This window comes from Aulonocara sp. 'chitande type north' Nkhata Bay, linkage group LG19 (assembly GCF_057382095.1).
Source record: "Aulonocara sp. 'chitande type north' Nkhata Bay isolate Kocher_YH1m ecotype deep benthic linkage group LG19, A_spYH_male_GT1.1, whole genome shotgun sequence".
Taxonomy (NCBI): domain Eukaryota; kingdom Metazoa; phylum Chordata; class Actinopteri; order Cichliformes; family Cichlidae; genus Aulonocara; species Aulonocara sp. 'chitande type north' Nkhata Bay.
Genome location: NC_141362.1, coordinates 32069452 through 32076840, shown reverse-complemented (window position 1 = coordinate 32076840; position 7389 = coordinate 32069452). Strand labels below are relative to the sequence as shown.

At 41.6% G+C, this 7389-nt stretch overlaps 1 long non-coding RNA gene across 1 annotated transcript; it reads left to right on the top strand.

Annotated features, from left to right (window-relative positions):
- The first annotated feature begins 4939 nt into the window (after window positions 1–4939).
- Window positions 4940–7076, top strand: LOC147307446 (uncharacterized). Its single transcript, XR_015126388.1, has 3 exons — window positions 4940–5047; window positions 5153–5283; window positions 5445–7076. It is a non-coding gene; the product is annotated as an uncharacterized LOC147307446 (long non-coding RNA).
- Window positions 7077–7389: the final 313 nt, after the last annotated feature.

Sequence of the window (7389 nt, the reverse complement as noted above, 5' to 3'; positions counted from 1 at the left end):
GTTTTTTGTAGGATCATCTATGTTAAAATTCATGGACATATTCTAAAACTTTAGAAATGATATATCGTGTGATGAAAAAGAATGTTCCAATTTGTATTTTAAGGATGTTTCATCTAAGAGATGGAAAATATGATTTGAGGGGGTCTTATAAGTTTGAAATGCCTAAAGTGTGAACCAATGTTAAGTATGTGTGTCAGTTTTGGGAGTGAAATTATGGAACGGACTTAATGATGAACTGAAGATGTGTTTTTCTTTGTCATTCTTCAGGAAGATTTTAAAAATTAGTATTATACAAGGTTATAGAAATTTGGTTTGTTAACTTTTTTTTGTGTTGATTTAATTTATTGATTTATCATTGATTTCTTTTCAAACTGTTATACAACTTATTTATCAATGCTATTTATTTTCTTGGTTAAGGATTTGATTATTTCTATGGGGGTGAGGGATAGGATAAGTATAAGCCATAAGGCTTCAGCCTATTCCTTTTTCGGTTTCTGTTTGAGTACTTTTGTGTAAAATTAGAATCTGTTGTTGTTGACTGAAATAAAAATTTCAATTCCAAGTAAGACAGTGGGCACACTTGCATGGACCTCTTATTGTATCTGAAGTTGAACTGCAGGCCCGCACAGCCAGTAAAGTTCAAACAGAGTTATCTCACTGCATATGTATTAACTCCTTCTGCTCTCGATTTATGTAATGAACAGGAGCTGCTGTGACAATGCAGAAGTTTAATCTTTTAACCTGCTTACGTTTTGTTGTCCCATCAGCATAAAAAACTGCAAATATTTCAAAAACAGTTACTACCAGCCAGCCACTTTTAAAAGGCTTGGCTCGGGATTGTTCCCGGAGAAATCAACTTCAGCAAGTTCAACCAACTATTTCCAAGTATGGCAGGCAGAGTAGGGAGCTGCGTGCTCAGCTGCATGCACCTGAATCTCTCCTCTGCACTCTGCTTTGGGGTCTGGCACAGGCGCCGCCGTCTTACATAATGCTCTGAGATCACTCGCCAAACGTTTAATGGTGTAACACATATTTGTTGACAACAGTTTACTTTACTTTACTTTGCACGCCAGTTAGCTTAACAGCTTTCCCCAAATACCTATTCATGTGTGATTTAGTAATGATGCACTGGTATGCAGAATGTTATCGCATTTTTGCTAAAAATCTAAAATGCTGCCAAACCATGACACTGACATCTAGGCAGATTAATATCTCTCTGGAAATCAGCATTTACACAAACAGCCTGGATGCAGTTGGCTCCTGTGTTTCTTCTGGTTTTTCCTCTCTGTTAGATCAAACATGGCTGCTCACCCTGGAGACGGAGATGAACGGCTTGCCAAGTTGTCTAATGCTGGCAGGCTGAGTAAACGGTGTCTCCGGAACTTTGTGTTAGCCGCAGCATTTCAATAAGCGCCCATCATCCTCTCTCTTTTACTCTTCATAATTCAGACCTCCACTGCAGCTAAGCCAGTCTTCCGGGACCTCTCTTGCACCCATGCTGCCCGTATGACGCTTTGAATATGGGCCGCAGAGACAATTGCGCTCAAGCCTCCAGCAGATGCATTGTCCTGCACACTAGCATGATGAAAACCTCACGTAGTTAAAACATCAGCACTCACACATGTGACAGCCTGTGGACATCTGTCTTCTAGGAAATGTTGGACGCTCATCCAGCTGAATATCGGTGACGCTTGTTGTGCGTCCCTAAGAACTAGGCTTTAGACGGTCAGTGAAATTATCAAAATCTGTTTGGCTCTGATTAAAGTGTTATGCTTAATTTCCAGCTCCAGTTTTTTGCAGGAATAAATGCCCACCAACACTGACAGTGAGGAAGAGAGCAGCTTCAGGGAGAAAGGAAAAGATGTAGGTATGACACACAGATAGGCAGGAGATGAAAATTGTCCGCTGCAATCGTCCAGAAACTGTGCACAACACCTTGGTAGCTTGTGTGCTCTAGGAAAACTATTGAGTGATGAATAAAGCACCGGGCATGCCGCACATCTATGCACCGATATGAACTTCAGGTAGTTACTCCTATGGATTTGCCAGCTACATCATTTATTGTCATTTGCAGAAGTTTTCATCCAATTGTCCAATTCTGGGCTGAGCTTGGGCCCATCTCAGCTGTTGTAGGGCAAGATGCCTCCCTGGACAGATCATCAGTCAGGCCAACACACAGAAATAGCTCATGGGCAATTTTAGTATCACTAATTAACCTAACCCGTGTTTTTGGATCGCAGGAGGAAGCATGCAAACTCCACACAGAAAGGCCCTCTGCTAGATTTGAACCCAGCACCTTAGGCATCTTAGGCAACAGTGCTAAACACCACACCACGGTGCTGATGAAAGGGCGCGAAACCAAAAAGTGAAAAAATACTGCTTGTCTAAGACCAAGTAGCATTCCTAAAAATGTCAAAATGTTGATTTAAAATAAGCTTTCTGTTGATTGTGCAGTGCACATTTTTCAGCCAATAATTACCATCGAAATTGGCACCGCACATAGGCTGTGTGAAATTGTCATTTAGGATAACAGGAACTGAAATATAACATCTCACACTGTTAACAAGCCTGCACGTTCCAAGCGCAGAGCGTTCCAAGTCTTATTAGAGCTATGTATTTCCAGTGTAGTGGTCGGCTCCAGGAAACCGTTTGCTCTTTCAGTGAGTGGGGACACTCTGACAGGCAATCAAAGCCCACTACAAAAAAGGGAATGTAAAAACAACTGAAAATGAATCCCTATGAACACAAATAGCGTGTTGCTAAATTGTTTTGGTCTGGCATTAAGCATTGCCAAAAAGCAGGCTTGAAGTGGGATGGCATGAAAGCCGGGGATGGAGGGGAGGCTCCACAACAGCAGCAGCAGCAAAGAGATGAATTCTGGGTAGCTTGTTTGACACGGGACGATGTGACATGTTTTTATTTTTTTTCAGTGGGATGGTTAAAATATTATTTCAACGAGTTAGACTTTCTCATGTAGACACCATAAAACCCCAGATCATGGTAAATGGACTGGTACTTACATAACACTTCTTAACACAAACTGAGCACTCAAAGCACCTTTTTACTACAAGCCTCACTCACCTAATCACACACACACATTTATACAAGGCGCTTGTCTAACACTGACACTCGGGGACACTCGGGGTTCAGTATCTTGACCTCCTTATCGGTTGATGACCCTTGCCCCAAAATGATGACAGCACAAGGCTCATTGCTCCTTCCTCATTCACCTTAAATCATAATTACAGAAATATTTTTTCTGATTCTTCCATTATATTCTAATCTATTCTCTCAGGTTTAGCATCATTATGTAATATTACACACTCACTCTGGATTCTGTAGCTACAGGACCTTTATGTTTGACAGATTAGTCCATCTTCGAACAGTAGGACCTGGAGTCCATTCTTTTCCACATTAAGTGCTGTGTAGAGAATGTGACAGTGACTAAAACCATCTGGGTTTTTCCTAAACGAAAACCTTGGATGACAAATAAAGTACAGGTGCTGATCAGAACTGAGTCATCAGGCTGAGGGACAGTTCTCAGCACTGCCATGGCCACCCTGAGGAGGGCCATCAAACAGGCCAAGTAGGCCTACAGGAGGAGGATATAGCCCTTTTCCATTAGTACCTACTTGGATCGACTCAACTTGGATAGAATGGTTTTCCATCACAAAACAGTACTGTGAGTGGCTGTCGTCATAGCAACACGTCCAAGCATCCCGTGATGTAATTAATATGTGATACGAACAACAAAGGTCGACTTCGAGGCAGGAATATGCCCGCTGCTCGCATTTTGTCAGACAGGGCGTTGTTTTGTAGCCATTTCTGTCATTTCCAGGTTTCAAAAATGGTGGTTTTGATCTTTGTGAACGAGACGCTCTCATGATTCATCAAGTGACACTACTGACCAGCCAATCTGCAGCCAATGCAGTCTGATGATGTCAAATCTTAGTACCTGTTTGGATTGCTTGGAACTGGTACCAGGTACGATGACCTAATGGAAACCGTGAAAACTGTGGCGAACCTTACCGAGTTGATCTGAGTAGGTACTAATGGAAAAGGGGCTATAGAGAGCTTACTGTCCACCCCCCTCCCTCGACCCGCGCCAGTTTGCTTACAGGGCAAATCGGTCCACGGTGGATGCCCTCAACATCACCCTTCACAGAGAGCTGAGCCATCTGGAGAACAGGAAGAGCTATATGAGGATGATGTTTGTGGACTACAGTTCAGCATTTAACACCATAATTCCAGAAATCCTCACCACCAAACTGGACCTCCATCACATCCCCCCTGCAGGGCTGCACTCTCAGACCCCTACTGTACAGCCTGCACACCTATGACTTCAGACCAACCCACCTAACCAAAGTCTCTGTGAAGTATTCTGCTGACATCACTGTTAAGACAGCGTACAGAGCAGAGGTAGAGAACTTGTCCTACTGATGCTCAGAAATTAACCTGAAGCTGAACATCCTGAACTTGAGGAGGTGTAGACAGAGCCAACCCTCACTCATTATAAATGGTGAACAGCTGGATTGTGTCTCCACCTCCAGGTTTCTGGCACCCACATTTCCACCAATCTCACCTGAACCCACAACAACAACGCCCTGGTAAAGGAGGGGACTTCCTCTGTGTCCTGAGGAAGAATAACCTGGACCAGAAGCTGCTGCTACATGCAGCAAGTCTTTTCTTTGCACTACTTCCAAGCACTTTACAACTTTTTCCAATTTTTTTTTTTTTTCCTACACAGTTAGTGTGGAGCACCCACAACTTCATTGTATATGTACAATGACAATGAAGGGCTATTCTATTCTTATTCTATTCTATTGTATTCTATTCAGATGATTGCTGAGACATGCTGGCACAGGCTAATGATGTTGATTTTGTGTTACACAACATACAGCCAGCAGTCTCTGCCTACTTGTATTTATTCCTGCGTTGGGGCTGAAATAAATGGAAATGTTAACGCTATAACATGGAGGGATTTTAGAATTTGTGGCAATGGATTGGAGCCTTTTCTTTCCCCCGTTTTCCTTTCCAATATGACAAAGTAAGTCCTAAGTACATTTCTGAGTTTGATGTTGAAGAACTTGACGTTCGTGCACAGTGCCTCACACTCTGTCCAAAACCTTTGAGCCAAAGATCTCTTTGCCAGGGTCCAAAGTCTTGTGAACAGCCTCTCTGTGGTGTGTAGGTGTCCGCATCAAATTTCCCCCTTTTCACTGCGGTTATTGCAATTGTGGGTGCCTGTCACAATCACGTCGTCCGTCATGAATTCAAGAAAAGGTTAAGTATGCTTCATATTATAATAAGTTCACTTAAAGAAAAATTTTGACATTTTAAGTGATTCATTTATTTGCTTTGTGGTGAAGATTTAAGTGGGGCAGCCTTTGCTCTCTGGAAACAGAAATTCAGCTAACTTTAGTTTTCTCATATGTTTTCAGCAGAACCAGGCATGGGGTCACCTTATCCAGCCATAACTCTGAGCTACATCATAAAGGAAAGTTTGAAGCCTAATCTTAAAAGTAGAGAGAGTGTTTTTCTCCCCATCAGAGTTTGGTGGATTTTGTTTGTTTCCTTTCCATTTGATTGTCTGTCCCATCCATCTTTGGTTTGATTTCCATGTAGTTTCCAAGTTTGAACAGTTTTTCTGCTCGTCCACTTGTGGTTTTCTGTGTTTATGCCCTGTGTTTGCTGCCAGCTCCAGTGCCAAGGTTCCTCATCCCTACTTTGGTTGTCTTGTGGTACACCTCACTGAGTTCTGTGTTTTCTTGGACTCCTTGCCTCCCTGCCACTTTGCCCTGCATTTGGGTAATCCTTTGAACTCTAACATGTCACTTTTTTTACAAATCTTCTGCATTTGCAGTAACACTCTGTGTCTCTCCGAGCACAGGCAAGAGTCTGATTGGTATCATATATGTTACTAGAAAGTGTTTTGATTGTAGATTAGACAGCATTTGGAGACCTGGAGATTTAACCTACCACTGGCTTATTATACCTCTGCTAATTAAAACTTTAAGGTTAAATATAATTTAAACAGGCAACCTTTATGAAAATCTAAACCCTACAAGGTTGTAATGAAAGGGGAAATTATGTTTAGAGAGCTAAAACATTTTTGTTCCATGCTGTAACACGTTCATTTCTTCTGTAAATTTGGGAGTTTTAATATTTACTTACTTGTGATGCGAGCTTTAAGTGGCCATTAAAAGAACTGCAGTTTTTTGGCACCTATGCACTGGTGCTTTGCCAAGATGTGGCGAAAATATGCCTCATCCCGGCTGCTTTATCTCTTTTCTTTACCCACAGACAACATTAAGCAACATAAAGATCTGTTTAAGAAAAAATCTTTATAGTAAAAAATCTTCAGAGTGAGTTTAAGCCAACAAAAGAAAGACAGTTCAAGTGAATAACAGTGATCAAGACACCAAAGTGCTGTAACAATAGCAGTCAATGTGGGTTCTGTTCTGGTGCCTAACTCAAGGAATAACCCAGTGTTGTGTCTACACATGACAGACAATTGAGCAAAGAACCAGTTTTAAATTAGATCCTTAGGTACATTTTACAGGCAGACGGTGACAAAAACTCCTAATTTGTTTCCCTTTCTTTAGTTGAATCTAAAAAAAAAGGATTTTGACAGGCAAAAAATTGTATTTTTGCAACAAGAAGGTGATTCCCAAAAAACTGAAAACTTGGCAAATGTCAGCATCGTGTGCAAAAGACAGGAAAAGAAATACCCCCCAAAGACCTGACACAGGACCTGAGAGACGCATCTGGCTCTTCAGCGGACCATTTACTGTTAAAAAAGGGTCTCAGTGGAAGGGTGGCTGTCAAGAAGCCATTCTTAAGGAGGGGAAACGGGGAGAAAAGGCTGAGGTGTGCCAAATTACACAAGAACTGGACTGAAAATCAGTGAGAGAGCGATGCATGTTTTTGGTTCAAATCATCATCGGTTTGTACACAGAAGGTCAGGGCAGAGGTGCTGCAAATTACAAGAAATCTGCCTAAGAGAGTTCAGGCTGTGTTGAAGAATAAAGGTGGTCTGACCAAATATTGACGTTCAAGCTCATTAAACTGCACAAACTCTGTTTTTGCCTTATGTGCTGTATTTGTTTGCTCATGTTTAAAAGAACTGCAAGTATTTCCTATTTTCTTAACAAAATATAAAGAAATGGGGGGGGGGGCTTGAAGCTTTGCACAGTTCAGATATACAACAGTTACTTCCTGATCCCACCGTCCCTGTTGCCATGGTGCGAGAAAATACACTCCACACGCGAGAGAGTGAGACAGATTGTGTTTAGTTTTAGTTTCCTTTTCCTACATTAATTCCTACTAATCCCATCTATTCTGCTAAATTAATCAAAGTCATGTCTTTTTAAACTACTTTCGAGAAGC